Raw genomic sequence first — 22,693 nt, 5'->3', positions numbered from 1 at the left:
TAATTGAGTTCGGGTTCACAAGGGCAAAATTGGAGAAATAGGTATTAACAATGTGAGCGAGATATATGATTTCAATTCTTGGAAGGATGATTTTCTGTATGCTTTCAATCCATATAGGCAATGATTACAATAGATAGAAATACAGGCACCATCTTTATTAATAGAGATTAAGGCATCCTAATTCCCCCCTTTTGGCAATGTATAGAGCCATCGTCGTGACTAAGGGGAGAATTGATACTAATGCCTATTATAAATCCTAATAATGCATACTAATTAAAACCAAGGGTTCCTGAGTACTTGAGACATGATCTTCCATCAGCTATAAGTGATGAGCATGGCACTGCTTTCATAGTATATTAAGAAAGGTGAATTGCTATTTTATACATTATTTTCGAATAGCCTTGGTTTTCCACCTTATTCTTGAGTTAACGTTGGCTATCATCTTTGAGTCGGTCATCTGCACCTCCATAACTGTCTGCTTACTCTGCAACCAAACAAGACAGACACAGACTTCAACTGAGAATTAGAACTGCAGAAAAAAATAGTTGCTACCAACCTGCCCTCTGTTGAGGACCTGTACATTGCACAAGACAAAAAAAGGGCTGTGAAAATATCTACAGATCCTTCACATCCTGGACATAAATTGTTCCAACTCCTACCTTCAAAACGACGCTATAGGGCACTGTACACCAGGACAAATAGACACAAGGACAGTTTTTCCCAAATGCCATCACTCTGCTGAACAACTAATTCCCACTGTCAAATTGTTTACTAAGACTGTATTACGATTATTCTTCTCTTCCTTCCTAGTATCTATTTCTCCCCACTTATGACTATAAGCATGTTGCTTGTATCTTTCAATTTATATTGTTTTTCTTTGTTTCCTAGTATGATTTGATAGATTATTAGTAACCTTGACTATCACTAAGTATTATATCTTTTTTTTCTTGATGAATGCATCTTATTCTCCTTATATAAACTGAGAGCATATGCACTAAAGAAAAATTCCTTTTGTGTCCAATCACACTTGGCCAATAAAGAATTCTATTCTATTCTATTATTCCATTCCATTCTATTCTAAATACATTCTACTCTACTCTATTCTACTCTGCTCTATTCTATTAATACCAAGACCGTACCTCCATATTACCTCCAAGTTGCTTATGACCAAAACATCTCCCAGGGGCCTCCAGTTGCTAATGTCTATCACAAGGGTTTCCATACTAATATCCTTGAATGATTTATGTCCCACATCACAAGGTTCTTCTTTCACAGCCCTGGCCAGAGATGGTCTCCAAAAATGCCTGGAATTTATCTCTATACAGCACAAGCAACCATGAAAGGAGAACAGCCTTTCCTCGTGAAACTCATTTAAAAAACAACAACATCAAGGCGATGAAGATTGAACAGTTCTAGAATTATGAAGAGGGGAAACCTGAACAATGTCTCTGAAATGACACCACACTCTTGAAAAATATCCCGCCAAAGGCTTCGTTTTGACAGCAAAAAAGATGAAAAGCAGAGGCAGGAAAAGAGCTTGTCCTCTTTCTTGCAAGCTGTAAGTTAAGCTTGAATATTTACAAAGCCCATCCAGAGGTAAGAGTTTGCAGAAAGAGAAAAAAAACACTACTGCTCTTCTGCTGCAACACCAGCTATTCTGAAATGCAGCCTGCTTAACATGTTATAGAGACGGAAGGAATCATTGACTTCTTTAATTTTTTTCCCCCTTGCCTTTGCATTTTAACTTTCAACCACATGAAGAATTCTAAAAATCCTCAAAGCACATACACAATTTTACAGCATTTCTGTTAAGTATAATAAAGGTTAAAATTGAAAAGTTTAACAAGGTTTGATGTGGTTAATGCTTCATGAGAGCTTGCCAAGACTTTTTCAGGGTTAGAAGCTACACAGAGCACTGAAAAGATGGAAAGAATAGTAGTAGTAGTAGTAGTAGTAGTAGTAGTAGTAGTAGTAGTAGTAGTATTCTTTCATTCATTAAACATTTGAAAATGTATCATAAATACCATTGACTGGTGCTAATGGTTGATACGGGTTCCTCCCAGAGTCCTAGGTATCAACCAGGTATCTTCTTAAAATGTACGATGTTCCGAGTAGCACAGGGTTTTCTGCAGTTCCGCTGGTGTTATTGCAGGAAGCTGCAATTTCTTGATGTACTTTGTAAAATTCTTGGACTTGGTTCCAGGTGCCCCAATGACAATTATTATTATTGTGGTTAATCTTTGGTGAGATTCACAGCCTTTGGAGCTGGTTGGTAGCTCAACAGCTCGAGTCCTAACCAAGGACCTAGGAACTGTTAAGGTAACGTTGGAGGATATAAGCTGTTCCAAGTACGGTGATTTTTTGTAGAATCAGAATGTTCAAGTCTGATAAATTTAAAATTTCCAAATAGCGAGGTAGCCCTTTAGGTATTGCTCCAAGGGCTCCAATTACAATCGGGACAACACACGATTTCTTTTTCCACAGTCGCTCAACTTCAATTTGCAAGTCGTGGTACTTTGTGATTTTTTCTTGCTGTTTATCTTCAATTCGTGCATCTCCAGGTATTGCAATGTCAATGAATCATACTTTTTTTCTCCAACTATTGTTATGTCAGGTGTGTTGTGGGCCAAGTGCTTACAAGTCTGAATTCTGAAGTCCCACAAGATCTTGACTTTCTCATTCTCTAAAACCTTCTCAACCTGATTTTCCCAGTGGTTTTTGCTGTACTCAAATCCAAACTTTTGGCACAATTTCCAGTGAATGATCTTAGCAACGTGGTCATGGCGTTGTAGGTAGTCAGTTTGTGAAATTTTGCTGCACCCACTGATCAAGTGGTCGACTGTCTCATCTTTCTCATTACAGAGGCGACATTTGCTGTTGGTGGTAAGATGTTGAATTTTTTCCTTCATGCAGTTTGTGGCTAAGGCTTGTTCTTGAGCTGCCAAAATAAAGCCTTCTGTTTCTTTTTTCAGTTCTTCTGATCTTAACCAGTTCCAAGTTAACTTTTGGTCAGCTTTGCCTTCAATGTTTTTCAAGTATTGGCTATGCATAACTTTGTTTTTACAATTTTCAGCTCGCTTCTCAATTACTTCTTTCTTGTATTCAGCTTTTGAATTAGTTGCCTTTAAAAGGCCTCCTTTTTTACTTTCTTAATCATTGGTTCTTCCCTTTTCTGGATGTAATCATTCAAGCTGTGTTTTTCTTCTTCCACAGTCTGTTTTACTTGTAGGAGTCCTCGACCACCCTCTGCTCTTGGTAGATATAATCGGTCAACATCACTTTTAGGGTGCAAAGCATGATTCATTGTCATAAGCTTCCTTGTTTTTCTGTCCAAATTGTCCAACTCCATCTGAGTCCAGTCAATTATTCCTGCAGAGTATCAAATCACAGGTATAGCCCAGGTATTTATGGCTTTTATGATGTTTCCTCCACTCAATTTGGACTTTAATATCTTGCAAATTCGTTGAATGTACTTGGCTGAAGTTAATTCCTTGACTTTATTATGCATTGTCAGAGGCCTCTAAAATTATTATTATTATTATACAATTGTATCACAGCGGCCAGTTGTTTCGCCAGATTTGGCATTGGTTACTAGTCGGGCCCCACCCAGGGGCCTAGGACATTGTAACGTATTTTCGTAATATGCGTGCAGATCCAAGCGGTGCGGCTTTTTGCATTTGACTGATGGTGATTTTGTCAATTTTTAACTGTTTTAAATGTAATTTCAGTGCTTTTGGAATAGCACCCAGTGTGCCAATTACCACTGGAATTACCACTGCTGGTTTGTGCCATAGTCGTTGAATTTCGATTTTTATGTCCTGGTATTTTGCAATTTTTTCACATTCCTTCTCATCGACCTTGCTATCACCTGGTATTGCGATGTCTATGATTGTGACCTTATTTTTCTCAACCAGTGTGATGTCTGGTGTATTATGCGCCAGTATTTTGTCCGTTTGTATGCGAAAATCCCACAAGATCTTGACCATCTGATTTTCGGTGACTTTTTCAGGCTGATGTTCCCACCAGTTTGTTGCTGCTTTAATATTATAATTTTTGCACAAATTCCAATGGATCATTTGTGCTACTGAATTGTGCCGCAATTTATAATCAGTCTGCGTGATTTTTTTACAGCAGCTGAGTATGTGATCAACAGTTTCATCAGCTTCTTTGCAAAGTCTGCATTTGGCATCATCAGAGGAGTTTTCGATTTTGGCCTTAATGGCATTTGTGCGGATAGCTTGTTCTTGCGCAGCCAGGATTAGTGACTCTGTTTCTTTCTTTAATGTACCTGCTGTTAACCATAACCAAGTTTTTTTAACGGCCACTTTATCTTTTATTTTTTCCAGAAATTGGCCATGCAATGCTTTGTTCTGCCAACTCTTCATTCTTGATTTTATCACATCTTTTCTGTATTCTTGTTTCGTCTGTTGGACCTTCAATAGATCTTTGTTCTTTACTTTGATTAATAGATGTTCTTGACTATTATTATTATTATTATTATTATTATTATTATTATTATTATTATTATTATTATTATTATTATTGTACAATTGTATCACAGCGGCCAGTTGTTTTGCTGGATTTGGCATTGGTTACTAGTCGGGCCCCACCCAGGGGCCTAGGACGTCGTAACGTATTTTCGTAATATACGTGCAGATCCAAGCAGTGCAGCTTTTTGCATTTGACTGATGGTGATTTTGTCAATTTTTAACTGTTTTAAATGTAATTCCAGTGCTTTTGGAATAGCACCCAGTGTGCCAATTACCACTGGAATTACCACTGCTGGTTTGTGCCATAGTCGTTGAATTTCGATTTTTAAGTCCTGGTATCTTGTGATTTTTTCATGTTCCTTCTCGGCGACCCTGCTATCACCTGGTATTGCGATGTCTATGATTGTGACCTTATTTTTCTCAACCAGTGTGATGTCTGGTGTATTATGCGCCAGTATTTTGTCGGTTTGTATACGGAAATCCCACAAGATCTTGACCATCTGATTTTCGGTGACTTTTTCAGGCTGATGTTCCCACCAGTTTGTTGCTGTTTTAATATTATAATTTTTGCACAAATTCCAATGGATCATTTGTGCTACTGAATTGTGCCGCAATTTATAATCAGTCTGCGCGATTTTTTTACAGCAGCTGAGTATGTGATCAACAGTTTCGTCAGCTTCTTTGCAAAGTCTGCATTTGGCATCATCAGAGGATTTTTCGATTTTGGCCTTAATGGCATTTGTGCGGATAGCTTGTTCTTGCGCAGCCAGGATTAGTGACTCTGTTTCTTTCTTTAATGTACCTGTTTTTAACCATAACCAAGTTTGTTCCCTGTCCACTTTATCTTTTATTTTTTCCAGAAATTGACCATGCAGTGCTTTGTTCTGCCAACTCTCCATTCTTGATTTTATCACATCTTTTCTGTATTCTTGTTTTGTCTGTTGGGCCTTCAGTAGATTTTTGTTCTTTACTTCGATTAATAGATGTTCTTGACTTTCTTTTAAATAATCAGCCAGTGCATGTTTTTCTTCTTCAACTGTTTGCTTCACTTGTAATAATCCTCTGCCACCTGATTTTCGGGGCAGATATAGTCTATCAGTATCACCACGTGGATGTAAACTGTAGTGCATTGTCATTAGTTTCCTGGTTGTTGTTGTTGTTATTATTATTATTATTATTATTATTATGTTAATCTTTGGTGAGATTCACAGCCTTTGGGGCTGGTTAGTAGCTCAACAGCTCGACTCCTAATCAAGGACCTAGGAACTGTTAAGGTAACGTTGGAGGATATAAGCTGTTCCAAGTAGGGTGGTTTTTTGTAGAATCAGAATGTTCATTACTGATAAATTTAAAATTTCACGTCAGGTAAATTTAGAATTTCCAAATAGCGAGGTAGCCCTTTAGGTATTTCTCCAAGGGCTCCGATTACAATCGGGACAACATTCGGTTTCTTTTTCCATAGTCGCTCAACTTCAATTTGCAAGTCTCTGTATGTTGTGATTTTTTCTTGCTGCTTATCTTCAATTCGCACATCACCAGTAAAGTAAAGTAAAAAGAATTATAGACTGGGAGGAAAAAAAAACGCTTTCTTTGGAAGAATACTCATTTGGTATAAATAAAATAAATAAATTGGGGGTGTAGGGAGGATCTGGAGCCTAAAGGGGACAATGACAAACACTGACAATGTCAGTGACTTGCTTTCTGATAAATGGATTTGTGTACCACACTCATCAAAGCAGCCATGTTGTGATTAGGCAAATTAGCCCCATGGAGGGATTATTCTGTACAAGCAAGTCACCACAACATGCTCTTGTCACTTGAAAGTACCTACAGACACTGGAAAATGTTGCTTAGCCATAATTTTTCTCCCAGTTTCAGTTATACCTTCCTGTCCCTTCTTTTTAAACTATTCTCCAAAGCACCAGAGGGCAGGAAAAGAAATAATGGAAACTGATCAAAGAGAAGCAACCTGAAATTAAGGAGGAACTTCCTAACTGAGAAGACAATTAACCAGTGGAACAGCTTGCCTTCAGAAATTGTGGGTGCTCCATCACTGGAGGTTTTTTTAAGAAGAAACTGGACAGTCGCTTGTCTGAGATTATATCGGTTCTCCTGCTTGAGCAGGGGGCTGGAATAGAAGACCTCCAAAGTCCCTTCCAGCTCTATTCTATTCAACTACGGTTTGGGAGTTCCAAAAGATTTTTGCACTATTGACCTCAGCAAAAGATTAGTCATGTGTTGGGCCTTGAATATCCAAGAACAAAAATAGCCCATAAAGGAGAAGGCAAAAATAAATAACAGCTCCAAATAATCTAGTCTTATTCCGAAGACAGGTTGGAGGAGCTAACCTCATTATTAAAATCACTTTAAGATGATTTACCTTCCCCATTTTTCTCTGAAGCGATATCTGTAAGAGCAACACGGGATTAATGTAATTCCTTGATTACACCATTACTGACTGCGGGCAAAAACTAAAACTCGCAGACAGAAACCTAACATATCAGCAAGAAGTATTGGAGTTCAGCCTTCTCCCTGACATTCTGTTCTCTATTCATGCTATATATAGAGATGAGCCCTTAAGAAACATTTCTTTTACATATTCAGGGCAAGAGAGGATACATATTAAGCTCTACTGAAAAGCAATTAAATACTGTAATTCTACAGAGATTGCTAAATAATGGAAAACTGACTAAAGACAGCTTTAATGCAGGCGAGTGACAGGGTGAAAAGGTAGTGCTTCTGTCTGTAAATTATTGCTGAAATATAAGTTATTGCTGATTGCAGGAAAACAACAGGAAAGGGAATATTTACAGAAAATAAATTTTGTATCAGTAGTAATGATTATTTATGCAGAATTTTAAAAAGAGTTGTTTGTACTAGCTACTGCATTACACTAACACCATTAGTGTGCAATGAATATTTGCACAAGCAATGCTTAATGATATTTGAGTAAACCTACATATATACATTCAATCTTTTTGTGTAAAGCAGCTATTTCTGTTTTAAACTCTAAACAGACGTCTGTTACCACCAAATTATTATTAATAACACAGAATTCTTATTTTTCCACTATTGTGTTTTTAGGTAAAAGAGGGGAATCATGAAATTAATACAGAGCAACAACAATTATTTCAATTACCTTTAATAGGCAAATATTACTACTCTTATTTGCACTGTTTTTATATTACTGGTATACAGGGTTGTGTTTACATTTATTAGCAAAGAAATGTCATAGAATTTGTTTGTATTAAGGAGGATTTCTCCTTGCGATGTAAGACTAGAGGCTTGCTTTCGCTTGTTAAATAAAAAGCTTTGTCAACTTCTCTTGCACAACGGCCTCTGGGAAGAATGCCTGGTTCAAATGACTGAGCAGTGTTGTGAAAATAAGAGCTCGGCTTCACAATGTAAATATATAAATATATCCTTGGGCTCTCAGGTGAGCTCACCAATATATCTGTCTTCTGCCCAGAAGCCACTTTGGGATTCATAAAAATCAACTTCCACTTTGTATATCAAATCCCCCCCCCCAAAAAAAACCTTGAAATTTCAATAATGGGGTGGGGGGGAATACCACAAAAATACCACAAAAAATACCACTTAAAACACCACAAAGTATCCTTAAGCTTAAGGTGTGAAACAACACACTGTTTAAAAATCCTTCTTTTTGTCTCTCTCACACACACTTAAGATCACTCACCTCAAGGCAATGGTGAAATTTAATTTTTTTAAAATTCCCGGTTCAGTTAGGTGTGGCTTGGTGGGCGTAGCAGGGGAAGAATACTGCAAAATCTCCATTCCCACCCCAGGGAAAGGATATTGCAAAATCCCCATTCCCACCCCACTCTGGGGCCAGCCAGAGTGGGTATTTGCTGGTTCTCCAAACTACTCAAAATTTCCGCTACTGGTTCTCCAGAACCTGTCAGAACCTGCTGAATTTTACCCCTGCCTCAAGGTCAACTGAAGCCGGGCGCACCAGGAAATATGTGCTTTCAGGTTAACAGATTAACCCCCCCAAAAAGCCACTTCCTCTTTTGTTCAATGGGAATCAAGGCCATTATTTCAAACTATTTTATTTGATCTCCAGACAGTAATAGAATTTCTCCCATGCCCCCACTCTGTCTCTTAAATTTCTTCTGAACTAGAGAAGCAAACTCTTTCTGCGTGTTTCTTTTAACACGAGCAAAACACACAGCTCTTTGATATATTTTTTTCAGCCACAAGGAGGTAGAGGTTTCTCTGTGCTTGTTCAGCACTGTTCAAATATTCAATATTGTTCCAACCGGAGCTCAAATTCTCTCACCTATTTTCAAAAACAGCGGATTCCACTGGCTAGCAGATACTTTTTTTTTTCAAAATCAAGGCAAGGCCCAGCTGTATTTCAGGGGAAGAATGGCAGACTGAAGGTAGCTCCATGAAAAGCAGAGCCAAAGCTTGTGGCTAAGAACAGGGAGTTGGTGAGTAGATCAGCTTCTTTGACCCTCTCTGGACACAAGAGAGGATGTGAGATCACCCAATCTGTGCTCCGTATGGTTGCTTCTCCCAAGGAGCCTGCAAAGCAGTGCTCCCTGGGGGGGGGGGCAGGAAAAACAAGAGCTGGAGGAAATCTGCCATACTTTCTCCAGCTGCAGGTTTCAGCTTCCCTTCCTAATCACATTCAGAAATTGTCTTATTAATTGCTTTAAAGTAATTAGTTCAGTCTTCTATTCATACGAGGATCTGAGGACTACTTGATGCTTTTTAAATGTGGATTTGATTATAGTGGGAATACTGGATGTTTATTCAAATGGGGCATATTGTTATTGGTGATGGTTTTCTTTGGACTTGTAGCCATCTGGAAAAATGTGGTGTAGCAACAGTCCTCAACTGATGAACGCAATTGGGAAATGGGATGTCCATTGTTAAGGGGTGTGGTTCTTAAGTAACTTGTAACTGATTTTTGCTGCAGTCTTTAAGTGAATCATGTGACCTGGTACGCTGCAATTGTGGGAAATGAATGCCAATTGCCGAGCACTTAATTTTTATCATGTGATTGTGGGGATGTTGTAAGTGAGAGGACCAGCTATAAATCATTTTTTTCAACACTGCTGTAACATCAAACAGTCATTAAATGAATGATTGTGATTGGAGAACTCCCTGTTTTGGATTAGCTTACAGTTAATATGGCATTTAAGCCTTTTTTCTCCCCCTCTAGTTACTTTATGTATCCTTATCTTATACAGAAGCAGAGGTGGGTTTCTGTTGGTTTATCCCGGATCAGGCAAACCAGTACTGGACGCTTCTGTGCATGCGCACACGAACAAGCAAACTGGTAGTAAAATAAATTGAAATCCACCACTGTACCAAAGGGACACAGTGGCTCAGTGGCTAAGACACTGAGTTTGTTGATCAGAAAGGTCGGCAGTTTGGTGGTTCGAATCCCTAGCGCTGTGTAACGGAGTGCGCTCCTATTACTCATCCCAGCTTCTGCCAACCTAGCAGTTCGAAAGCATGTAAAAATGCAAGTAGAAAAATAGGAACCACATTTGATGGGAAGGTAACGCTGTTCTGTGCATTTAGGCATTTAGTCATGCCGGCCACATGACCACGGAGATGTCTTTGGACAGTGCTGGCTCCTTGGCTTTGAAATGGAGGTGAACACCGCCCCCTAGAGTCAGGAACAATTAGCAATTAGCACTAACCTTTACCTTTAATACGGCATTTAAGCCTCCTCCCTCTAGTTACTTTATGTATCCTTATCTGATAGCGTTCAAACTAGCTTTTTATTTAATTGTCTCTGCTTAAAGTGAGGGATGTTTGTTTCCTTTAAAGGAAAAATGGTCCCTCTTTGTCATTTTCAATTTTAAGCATTTCTTCACATAAGGAGGCTGTGACTTTACGAGCTCTAAATGTGCATTTCCTTACAGTTAAGATCTGAGATGTGGAATCCTGAATTCTACCTTCGTAAATCAATGTTATTATTTTAGGGCTCTGTTTGCTGATTGGAATATGCCTATGGTTAAAATATGAGTGAAGATATGAAAAAGCTTTACAATGAAAAGGAAGTGAAGAGACAGTGAAATGATGTATACTTGTTATGAGAGTGGGGAGTTGTTTTCTCAGGGTTTTTTCCCCTTTTCTTTCTCTCTTTTGCTTTCTTGCACTTTTTCGTTCTTTTCTTTTTTTAGTCTGCATTCTCTTATAAGGTTGCAATTAAGGCTTGGGCTAAAATTATTGGGGGTTGGGGGGAATCGTGGCAAAGACACCCCTCCCCCAATTGCTAACGAGATCAGCTTAAGTAACATTCATTAACAAATGAAGCCATTTGCTTCCATAAGCAGAATAAGGCTAATGACCCAAAATAGAATTAATTCCCTCATCAATCCCCATCATTAGGACTTTGCCTCCTATAAAATAATGTGAAAAGTGACCCCCCCCCCCAAAAAAAAAGCAATGCAAAAGATCACACAGATTCTTCTGTGGGTGTCTGACTTTATCCCTCCTCTGGCTCTTCACACTCAGTTCTGTTCAAGTTCTTAAAATAATAGCTTGAGCCACAGCAGTAATTGTTAACTTCCCTCGTTTCATAGCCCCAAACTAAGATTCAATGGTGAATTACCTCACGAAAAAAGTCTTAATTATTTCACTCAGTGATGGAGGGAGGGCTAGAAAGAGAATCTTTCTCTCTCTCTCTCCTGTGTGCATGTGCCTGTGTCTGTCTGTCTCTCCATTCCCTCTACCTTTCTCTACCTTTCTCTCATCTATCTATCTCGGTGTGTCTCTCTATGTCTCTCTCCTCTCTCTCTCTCTCACACACACAGATCTATGTATCTATCTATCTCTGTTTCTCTTTCTTTATCTATCTATCTTTCTATCTATGTGTGTGTCTCTGTCTCTCTGCCACTCCTCTTTCTCTCTCTTTCTCTCCTCTATCTATCTATCTATCTATCTATCTATCTATCTATCTATCTATCTATCTATCTATCTACCATCTATCTGTCTGTCTGTCTGTCTCTCTATCTCTCCTCTTTCCCTCCCTCCCTCCCTCCCTCCCTCCCTCTGCCTCTGTCTCTCTCTTCTCTAAATGCCATTGTGTGCTATCCCAGCTGGGCTGAGCCGACTCCCTAGCAAGGACATTAAAGTTGGACATCCCACCCTTCAAGGACTATAGTAAATCTTCAAACTATTTATCCAAACAAAGGCCAGCATACAGCGAGAAAAATACTCGGGGAAGCAGATGAATAAGCAACATCAATTATGGAGGCTTGACCTTGCCTGCCCCACACCATGGCACAAATTTCACACCAAATCGAGGCAGATTGAAGTTGACATCCAGGTTTCTACAACGTTGTTGTTGCCACTCGGCGTTCAGTGGAGCTGATGAATTAAAGGAGAGGACACAAAACTGAGATGTGTGTGTGTGTGTGTGTGCCGTGTGTGTGTGTGTGTGTGTGTGTGTGTGTGTGTTTGAATGAAAAATTACACATAATGGTCTGGGGTTTATTTTTACAGAGAGCAAAATAGCTCAATTTTAGCACTTAGGTGGTTGAAATCGGCTGGTGTGAGATACAGACGGTATCTCGAAAAGAATCAGCTAGATAGTCAGGGAAAAACAACAAAAATTAAACCGCTTATGGGCAGTAATAATTAGAATAATTATGTCTGGGAGTTGGCGAAAATAAAATCGCCCAGATTGTTCTTGAAAATTGAAAAATTAATAAAAACAAAAAACAAAAAGCCACAAAGACTGTATCGGGTGTCTTGAATTATTATTGTTGTTATTGTAATGCATCAGCACAAATTGAGGTAAATACACACTTACGCCTTTCCTTTACTCCCCACCCCACACATTTGGTGCATGACTATAACTCTATTTAGTTTGAATTTCTAGCTGAGAAGACAAATGGATCAAGACAATCTAATCTGAGTTGTAAACTTTTAGCTCTCCAGATTTCACTACAATAAAAAATAAACCTCCCACTCTCATTTAAAATGTAGGGTTTATCAGAGATATAAGTCTAGGAAACAATTGCCTAGAAAAAGATAAAACCATTCAGCTCCGTAGAAGCTGCACTGACTAATGCTTACCAATTAAAATGCATGTTCCAGCTTTTGAAATTGTCTGTTTAAAGATTCCCCCCCTCCACACACACGTTGACTGTAGATGGATGATTATTAAATATTTATTGGTCTCTAAAAGGCAATGCAAAGGCATTAGCTTTGTTTACCCAGTGATTCTTTTTTTCCCCTTTTCTGAAAAAGACATTTATGGGTGATGGCTTTATTTGGTTGATTGTATCACCTAGTTAGTCACAAACCTGCTGCAGTTAACAACTACGCCTTCTTTACAGAGCATTAGTAAAAGTTTAGGGCAGACTACGAGATACTAAGAATAATCCATAGGGAGGACACTTCCTGCGCAAATTGTATTGAAGTGAATTACACCAAAGTGTGAGAAAAAGACACTCATTTGGTTGACTTCAAGAAGAATTAGAATAGAATAGAATAGAATAGAATAGAATAGAAGAGAAGAGAATAGAAGAGAAGAGAAGAGAAGAGAAGAGAATAGGAGAGAATAGGAGAGAATAGGAGAGAATAGGAGAAGAGAAGAGAAGAGAAGATGGAATGGAATGGAATGGAATACAATACAATATGCAATGGAATAAGAAAAGGATAGGATAGAATAAGGAAAGGAAAGGAATAGTGTAGAATAACATAGAATGGAATGGAATGGAATAGAATAGAATAGAATACACAATGGAATAAGAATAGGATAGGATAAGATAGGATAGGGAATGGAGGGGAAAGGAAAAGATAGAATAAAATGGAATGGAACGGAATGGAACAGAACAGAACAGAAGAGAAGAGAATAACTAGAAGGAACCTTGGGGGGGGGGGTCTTCTAGTTCAGCCCCCTGCTCAAGCAGGAGAGCCTATGAAACCACAGTCCTTTTACTTATTACAAACAAATAAGTAAGAACGAGCTCCCCGTAGAGATTCGTACCCTCTCCACCGTCCAAGCCTTCCGCACAGCCTTGAAGAACTGGCTCGCCCGTCAGGCCTGGGGATAAGGATTCCTACCCCGCCCGAATGTTGTATGCATGTTGTTCATTATTTTATTATGTGTCGTTGTCTCAATGTTGTATTTCCCCCTTCCCTGGTTTTCTGTGAGCCGCCCTGAGTCCCCTCAGGGAAAAGGGCGGCCTACAAATGCAAATAAAACCATAAAACCAAACCATAAAACCAAATGATTATGCCTTTAATATGTGTTCAGAGATACAGCAAACATATTTCATACATTTCAATCAGTAATTCTGACAAATGAAGAAGCCAAGGAAAAAGCACTATTTGCCACAAGACAATTGAGTCTGCTCTTGCTATTTTGCTTTTGTTGCTGATTTGTGCACACTAGTAGAAAAGGTTGTCAGTTCCAATTACCTTAAAAATAGGGGTAATAAGGTAAAATGTACCTTATAATTGTAATCAATAACATGGTTGTAATAAATAAGATGCTTTAAACAATGGCTCTCCAACCTTGGCAAGACTTGTGCACTTCGACTCCCAAAATTAGGATCTCCTCTTTGAGCAGGGGTTGGACTAGATGACCTCCAATGTCCCTTCCAGCTCTATTCTTTCTAATTCTTAATCTAATTCTATCAACATGGGCATCAACAGAGATGGGAAGGTGACTTTGTGTGCATCATGACATCACCATACAAGCAATGTCTGTGACATGACGTCATGACATATGTAATGCCATTTTGACATCTTCATGGCTTCTATCAGATGCTTTTCGCCTCTTACAAATGGAGTCAATCAAGAATGCATTCACTTTCTTTTTTTCTGAAGGTTTTTGTTCTTATTATTAATCTGCTTTCAAACCAAGTCAGTTTGATTTATCTCGTGTTATAGATTGCCAGATCTCCTAATTTGGAAATCTTCAAAAGGGAGGATCTTACTAATTTAAAAGGTATTTAGTGTTTTTGGTTTCTAGAACCAAATTTTTCTCAAGAATTTCCTCCTTTTCTGATATTTACTCATGTTAGGCACCTGCTAGCAATCTTTTAGGAACTCAAAACTCAAGAAAGTGGCCAGTTCATGAGATAGAACAGAAAACTTCTCTCCTGAAGAAAATTCCCATTGAATAGTAAACCCCACTATTTGACTGCAAATTATTTTCCCTTTGCCGCTAGTCCCCTTGATTTTACTACTTCTGAGAAATGTGAAAAATGAGCATTTTTGCAAGCATTTCCTAGTTGGTAAGTGATCGGTCTTGGAATCTGATAGACATATGACAGATATGAATGGAGACTGAATACTGAATGGATATTACAAAAAGGCTACAGACACACTTTCTCTTTTTCTTGGACTCTTAATTCTATTGTTGTCAATCATCATCACCATCACAATAACATTTTGTTGTACAGCTACCATCAAGGTGAGATTGTCTGATATGTTCCACAACCACTTAAAAAAGGAGAAAGAAGAAAAGTAATTCAAGGATGGAAATAAAGACTTGAGCTCTTCTGTTATCATGCGATGAAATAGTCACAGATAAGAGAAAAGTCCATTATTTTAGACATTTATACCTGCAACTTGACAGTTACTTATTTATGCAAACTGTGATTGAGGTAACCAATTTTCAAAATTGAAACAAAAATTCCACCCATTCCTTAATCAATTCAAGAAGACTCCAAGTTTCAGATAATGATGATGATGATGATATCATTATACAATTGTATCACAGCGGCCAGTTGTTTCGCCGGATTTGGCATTGGTTACTAGTTGGGCCCCACCCTGGGGCCTAGGACGTCGTAACGTATTTTCGTAATATCCGTGCAGATCCAAGCAGTGCGGCTTTTTGCATTTGACTGATGGTGATTTTGTCAATTTTTAACTGTTTTAAATGTAATTCCAGTGCTTTTGGAATAGCACCCAGTGTGCCAATTACCACTGGAATTACCACTGCTGGTTTGTGCCAGTTGTTGTTGTTATTGTTGTATTGTTGTTGTTATTGTTGTTGTTATTGTTGTTGTTATTGTTGTTGTTATTGTTGTTGTTATTGTTGTTGTTGTTGTTATTATTATTATCATTGTTGTTGTTGTACAATTGTATCACAGCGGCCAGTTGTTTCGCCGGATTTGGCATTGGTTACTAGTCGGGTCCCACCCAGGGGCCTAATTATTATTATTATTATTATTATTATTATTATTATTATTATTATTATTATTCATTTTCATCCCTTACCATGCTGACACTTGGTATAATGTCAACACTTATATCTTTCACTCCCCATCGCTTTGAAAACATTTTTTTTATCTTAAAATGTTCACCCCAGTTTTTATTTTTTTTAAAAAAAATATATCTCAAAGATAAGGGATTTCTTTTCATTTCAGTCCTGCAACAAGGGGAATGTCAGCATTGCTTTTTTTGACAGCAAATTATTGAATCAAAGAAAGAATACGCCATTAAACCTACAGGTTAAGAAGTGTCAGGAATGGCTTAAAGAGATATTCCATTTATCTTCAAAACATGCATGGAATGTCACTAATGTGTGTTTATCATGTATAATCAGACAAAGAAAATATCGAAATAAAGTACTCCCGGTGATACAATAGACAATATCACTGCTATTCAAATAGAATAATAATGATGAGATGAGGTTCTTTTTTCCCTCTTGAAAATGGAAATCAAGCAAAATGTAGATAGAAATGATTTTCTTGCAGTTGATGTACATTTCTAAAAGTGCATTAACAGGAAATCCAGAACTTTTTAGGTCAATTATATTGTCAGCATTGTCAATGCTGCTGAAATGAATACCTAAGCAACGCATATTCCTGCTGGAACAGTGAAATCCTGTATTTTTTAAATAAAAAAAAAGAAGAAAAAAAACCCCGAGGTTGGGAGATGGGAAGGAGTGGAATTAAAGTGCTACTTTGTTAAACGGCTGCAGCACGCAGACCCAACTTCACGTTTATGCAAAAGAAATTGTTGGAAATTCTTAACATCTCCCAAATTATCTGCTTTTTTTCTTCCCCTTTTATTTTGTCTAGAGGTGATACAGAAAGTATACTGCGTTGTAACTACTTAGTTGTTATGAACCTATGGAATCCTAGGAAGAAGGATGAGAAGCTTTGTTAACGGCTTCCTCCATCATCTGGGATTCATGGTAGATTCACTGCTGGCCCCGGGAAGGGCCATCATCAACCAATGACAAATCCACATCAACCATAGACATCAACCAATAGCATTTAAAACAAAGCAGAAAGCTCCATCCATCTGTCTCCAATGTAATCCTAACCCTCTATCTAACAGCCTACCGTATTGTTTCTCAATCTTGGCAACTTTAAGACACTGTGCTAGCTGGGGAATTGTGGGAGCTGACTTAAAGCTAACATTGATGAGAAACACTGGCAGGCATGGGATTCAGCCGGTTTTGACCGATTCAGACAAACCGGTAGCTCCAAAGATCAGCTGGGAGCGAACCGGCTTGCTCCGACAAGCAAGTGGGCCCTCATGCCTGCTCCTGCACTTTACTGACCTTTATCTTCTCAGCTGTGTCCCGCGGCAGAGTGGATTGCCGCGCCTCAGCTGTGTTCCTCCCCAGCAGTAATGCGGAAGGTTAAGTTTTCTCAAAACTGCACACACACCAGTGGTAGGTTGCAGGCGGTACCCCCCCAGTACGGCCATACTGGTGCCTGCCCGGAGCACCGAGTACCATTCCGGTACGGTGCTCTGGAGGGCCCACCCACCCCCCACCCAAGCTCCTTACCTGTATTTGAGCTCTTTGGCTCTTCCATGCACAGAGCACACAGCACCTGCGTGACGCTCCGCCAAGCAGCTGGAGCATCGTGGAAGCTCGCGGAGGCGTCACAAGAGGTGAAGATGCATTCATGTGGTGGAAGATGGGCCCCGTTGCAGCCTACTGGTTGCAACGGGATCCGGAACCCACCACTGGCACACACATGCAGTGACCTGGTTGTTAAACTGGTAGGATCCCACCCCTGAACACTGGTCTATCCATTTCCACACTGGTCTTTTTACAGATGTCTCAAATTTCAATCAGATGATATCGGGAATGTGTGTGTGTGTGTGTGTGTGTGTGTGTGTGTGTGTGTGTGTGTGTGTGTGTATGCATATATATCTATATTCTAAGCAGGTTTAATTACAGGCTTAGCTTTGATGGTTCACAATAAAGGCTTACTGTAAGAAGCCTGCCCCTTTTGCTGTCTTTTAACCTCTTCAGTAAACAGAAAGAAGGGGAAAGTATTAACTGATGTAATAAAGGACTGAGCTTTACAAGGGTGACCTTGCAAAAAGATTTAATTGGTGCACCTTTTCCACAAAAAAACTGGATATCTCTCTGTCTCAGTTTAACAACCGTGCCAGTTTTTTTCACTCTCTTCTTTTCAAAGAAAAAGGAGGGGATGCAAAAAATGCAAATTAAATGGGGTTGCACGTTTATACACCTGGTTTAAACCTAGCAACCTACTGTGCAACAGCACATGACCAATCCTAATAAACAATGAAGGAATCAGCCAAAGAGAAGGAAACATATATTTGTAATAAAATACTTTTTCAATTCAATATCTTTTATGAACCTTGGTGCACTCTGAGCTTGCTTGTTTTCTTGCAGACATTTCATGGCCCAAACTGGGTAACCTCATCCATGCTGGTTGTTTTATCATCCACCAACAGGGGCAGAGCTCTTAGAAACATTCACTAAGGTAAAAACAATTCCTGCTGGTTTTGTGTACTTTTCTCAATATATACATTGTTTATCAATGCATATTCCAGGATTTTTATAGATACACAGATGCCCAGGCTAGCTACAGTCCTGGAATCTCTTGGTGGTCTCCTATCCAATTTCCCAGCTTAGCTTTCCAAGATCAGCAATGTGCTGTCTGCTGAACTATTTAGTAAGGTCTATTATTAAACTATGTAGTAAATAGACTCTTGCTAAAGTATATTTACTATATACTAGCATGTAGGAAGTTAGCACCCACCCTTCCCTAGAACCGGGATGGCAAACCTATGGCATGCGTGCCACACAGAGCCATTTGTCAGGGCACGCAAGGTGTTGAGTTCAGCCTTTTTTAAAGCCATTTTTGCCCTCCCCAGGCTCCAGAGGCTTTATAGGAGCCTGGGGAGAGCAAAAAGAGCCTCCACCCCCCCCCCCCCGAGGCCCTTCAGAGGCTTCAGAAGATTCCTTGAAGTCTCCAAAGTGCAAAAAAACGGCCCTATGGGCAAGCCAGAAGTTCGGAGACAGACTTCCAGTTTGCTCGTTGGGTCGGTTTAAGCCCCCCAGAGGCTTCAGGGACTTTCAGGAGGCTTCCCTGAAGCTTCCAGAGGGTTTAAACCGACCCTAGTGACTTCCGGTTTGCTCATAGGGTCATTTATACCTTCAGGGGAAGCCTCCTGAAGGTCCCTGAAGCCTCCAGAGAGCCTCGGGGAGGGGGGGACGACTCCTATAAAGCCTCTGGAGCTGGGGAGGGTGAAAAAAACATGCAAAAAATGGGGGGGAAGCACGCATTGCATTATGGGTGCGGCACGCCCGCACACATCCCCCCTCTGCTCCTATGGCACGCAGGGCAAAAAAGGTTCACCATCGCTGTCCTAGAAGAATGAAATATTCTAGGAAATATTAAAAAGGCAGAATATTATACTTCCCTGGATGAAAAATGGAGAAACATGTTTTTTTAGGCAGGAAGCAGATTCACTCTTAATAGTCCCCACCCTCCTCAATAGCCTACAGCAGATGTCAGCACTTAAGAGATAAAGAGATAGCTAGGTCTATTCATAAGCAAATGTCCTCACCCAAGATCCAACAAAGATAGGATTAGCCCTCTAGCCATAATAGGAATTGCCCAAAGCCTCTTCATTACATCATCAACTAGCAAGATTCAACCAAGCCTGGGACTCAAGACAACCTACAGAGCTACCCCTGCACAGCCCCATGGTAGTTTGGCAATCAATCAGGATACATTTCTTGCCACAGGAACAGGAAGCAAGTTCAAAGCCCAAGAGAGTGTATAAATATATCTCGCTCTCCACTCCATGTGGCCAGGACTTCAAACCATGTGGCCCTCCTGTCCATCATTAAACCACCTTTCCAAACAGTCTCCATGTTTCCAGTGTCTTTCTCCCCACTTGGAACTGAACCCAGAGGGACATTTCTTCCAATGATTACTACAGTATATAATAGTTATAGATCTATTTGTTAATTTTATCTTGCTAAAGTATATTTAGCAAATCAGCAAAGTGCTGTCTGCTGAACTGTTTAGTAAACAAAGTGTTTACTTTGTTTAGTAAACAAATACTTTGGCTATGTAGTTTCTTTCAAAGGCATTCTGCTTACAATAAAGGTGTGTTTGTGGGGCTATCTAGCTATTCAACAGAACTATCCGTCTCAGCCCAACACATGCATTGGAAGACTAGCAGTTTGATTTGAAGATTTTCATAGAATTGGGAGGGTTGTTTAAATCCAAATCCCACCCACCCCGCATTAAAGCTTTAATGACCTTTAAAATGTTCTCCAAATCCAGAACATGGCAGCAGTTTCTTTGATTGCAAGGAGGAGGAGGAGGATTGTAACAGATCATAAAACAAAAGTTGGGTGTGTATGAAATGAAAATAGCCTTTACCTACCATTAGGAAAACCTATCATTAGAAAACCTAAAACCTATATGGAATGAAATATCATTTTAATGTAGCAATTAGTGTACATTCAAAGTGACAATAAAGTTATTCTGTCCTGTTTTATTCCATTCTCTTCTGTACTCTTCATATTTCATATTTATTCTATCCTATACTGTTCTATTCTTGTTCCATCTTCTCTTCTCCTCTTCTGTTCTTCTTTATTCTATTCTATTTTGTCCTATTATTCTATAGTATATAGCCTTTATTGTCATTGTACATCATGTATACAATGAAATTGGTTTTAGCCTCCATGACAAAAAATACAAACAACATAAATAGTATAAAGAAAAATCCCTATGCAAGTAATTAGGAGAAAGAAAGAGAAAGAAAGAAAGAAAGAAAGAAAGAAAGAAAGAAAGAAAGAAAGAAAGAAGAAAAGAACTAGTCTCACATTTCCACTTGTCGTTGCGTTTAAGGGTTTGACAGCTATTTTTAAACCTATTTGTTCAGCTGGCTAGGTTTCAATATCTTCTGCCCGATGGTAGAAGTGCGAAGAGACACTGACCAAGGTGTGAATCATCTCTGAGTATCTTCGTTACTCTGCTAAAGCAGCAAGACCTGGCAATGTCAACCAGTGGTGTTAGAGGGCAACCAATGGTTTCTTGTGCCAAATTTATCACTCTCTGTAGTGCCTTCCTGTCCGCAGCTGTTAAACCAGCATACCATACACAGTATGTGAGGACACTTTCTACCGTGGACCGATAGAAAGAGGTCATCAGCCGTTGTTTCCCCCTGATTTTTTCGCACGACTCTAAGTAAATGAAGTCTCTGTTGGGCCTTGCCAATCACCAGGGACATGTTGTTTTTCCTTTCCTTTCCTTTCCTTTCCTTTCTTTCTAGGGTCACAGATAAACCTTTCTGTACAAAATCATCCAAAAATGGAGCCCCAGCATGGAAAATGTCTTCGCATCCTAGATGGCAAATTCATATTTGGATATTATTATTATTATTTTGAAGGGTAAATTTACATAACTTTCCCATGTTTGTACTGCACAGGAAACACAGATCACGTTCAGTCATGGCCTGATTTCTTGAGAAACAAAGACACCAAACCACATAATGTGTGGGATAAATGGCACAATTTGACACAAGCCAAAACAAAACAAATGACCATGCCTACAAAGCCTGGACCAGGGTTCATATCACGTGAATCTCATTTTTCACCGCGATGTTCCTCTCCTTTCAGAATCCGGCTTCCGTCAGTAAATGAAAATCTATAGCAGAGAATGTCCTGCCAGAATTGAGGAAGAAGAGACTGCAAAACAAAAATTAGATGTTGACAGCAGGGGGTTACCAAAAAAAAAAACCCTCTCTATATAAGAAAATGGTGTCTAAATTGTAAAAACAATAAAATAGAATAAAAATAAAATACCTGGCATGTTTCCTATTTCTACTTGATAGCCATTTAGGAAATTGGTGCAGAATAAAGATTTTTAAGCATGTGTTTTACCCCTCTTACACATTTTGCTGCCTTCTTCCACTGCAATTCCACCATGGTTGGAAACTATTATCTTTAATTCCTGGCCTGCAATAACAGGAAGCTGATATTTACTCTGGCTCCCTGAAGAGCAGCGAACCAAAACAGCAGGAAAGGAGCTGTATGGAGTGAATTGCTCCCCTGCATAACCTGGCTTAATAAACCAGGATTTGAAGCTACTGTAAAATTGGCTGAAAATGAATTGCAGGTGATACTATTAAGGTGAACAAGAGGTTCATAACTTGCAAGGGCTAAAACAGGATGAAATTACTTAATAGTTGAAGATGACTCACTGTGGTTATCAAATACCTCCACCGCAATAGCAGTGGCACTTAGATTTGTATACTGCTTCATAGTGCTTTAAAGTCACCTCCAAGAATCAGTCTATTGCCCTCAACAATCTGGGGAACTCACTTTACCGATCTTGGAAGGGTGGACGGCTTAGTCAACATTGAGCCGTTCAGGATCGAATTGCTGGCAGTTAGCAGAATTAGTGTGCAATACTACATTCCAACCACTTTGCCACCTCAGCAGAATAGAATAGAATAGGGAATAAGAGTAGAGTAGAGTAGAGTGGAGTAGGCAATAACACTTAAACTTATAAAGTGCCTTAGACTTACTGTATATAGTGTCTTAAACTTATACTGCTTCATAGTGCCTTACAGCTCTCTCTAAGCCATGGGTGTCAAATCTGATCATGTCACATGCCGGATTGTGACGTATTGTGCTTTTTTTGCCTTTGCGGAGACTGCGCATGATGTATCCGGCCTGTGGGCCACCAGTGTGACAAGCCTGCTCTAAGCAATTTATAGAGTCAACCTATAGCCCCCAACAATCTGGAACCCTGTTTTACCAACCTCGGCAGGATGGAAGCCAGTGAGACTCGAACTGCTGGCAGTCGGCAGTCAACAGAATTAACTTGCAATACTGCATTCGAACCACTGAGCAACCACAGCTCCCCAGCCACAGTCATTGCAAAAGAACAATATGTGGCATCGTCCCATAAAGGACACAATTATAGTACTTGCACACTCCTGCAACCGAACCAGTA

General features: G+C 39.4%; 1 protein-coding gene and 1 long non-coding RNA gene across 3 annotated transcripts in view; one reads left to right on the top strand and one right to left on the bottom strand.

Moving 5' to 3' along the window:
- LRMDA (leucine rich melanocyte differentiation associated) overlaps positions 1–22,693 on the bottom strand; it is a 944,373-nt gene that overhangs the window by 431,875 nt on the left and 489,805 nt on the right. The window lies entirely within an intron of this gene.
- Positions 8,806–21,487, top strand: LOC148042527 (uncharacterized). The gene is made up of 3 exons (XR_015695175.1): positions 8,806–8,944; positions 18,103–18,193; positions 21,352–21,487. It is a non-coding gene; the product is annotated as an uncharacterized LOC148042527 (long non-coding RNA).

The sequence above is a fragment of the Thamnophis sirtalis genome, unplaced genomic scaffold, assembly GCF_051295495.1.
Source record: "Thamnophis sirtalis isolate CommonGarterSnake01/CBP01778 unplaced genomic scaffold, rThaSir2_p1.2 scaffold_15, whole genome shotgun sequence".
In the NCBI taxonomy this organism is placed as follows: Eukaryota; Metazoa; Chordata; class Lepidosauria; order Squamata; family Natricidae; genus Thamnophis; species Thamnophis sirtalis.
Note: the sequence above shows the minus strand (reverse complement) of the source record. Positions and strands in the feature narration are given on the sequence as shown.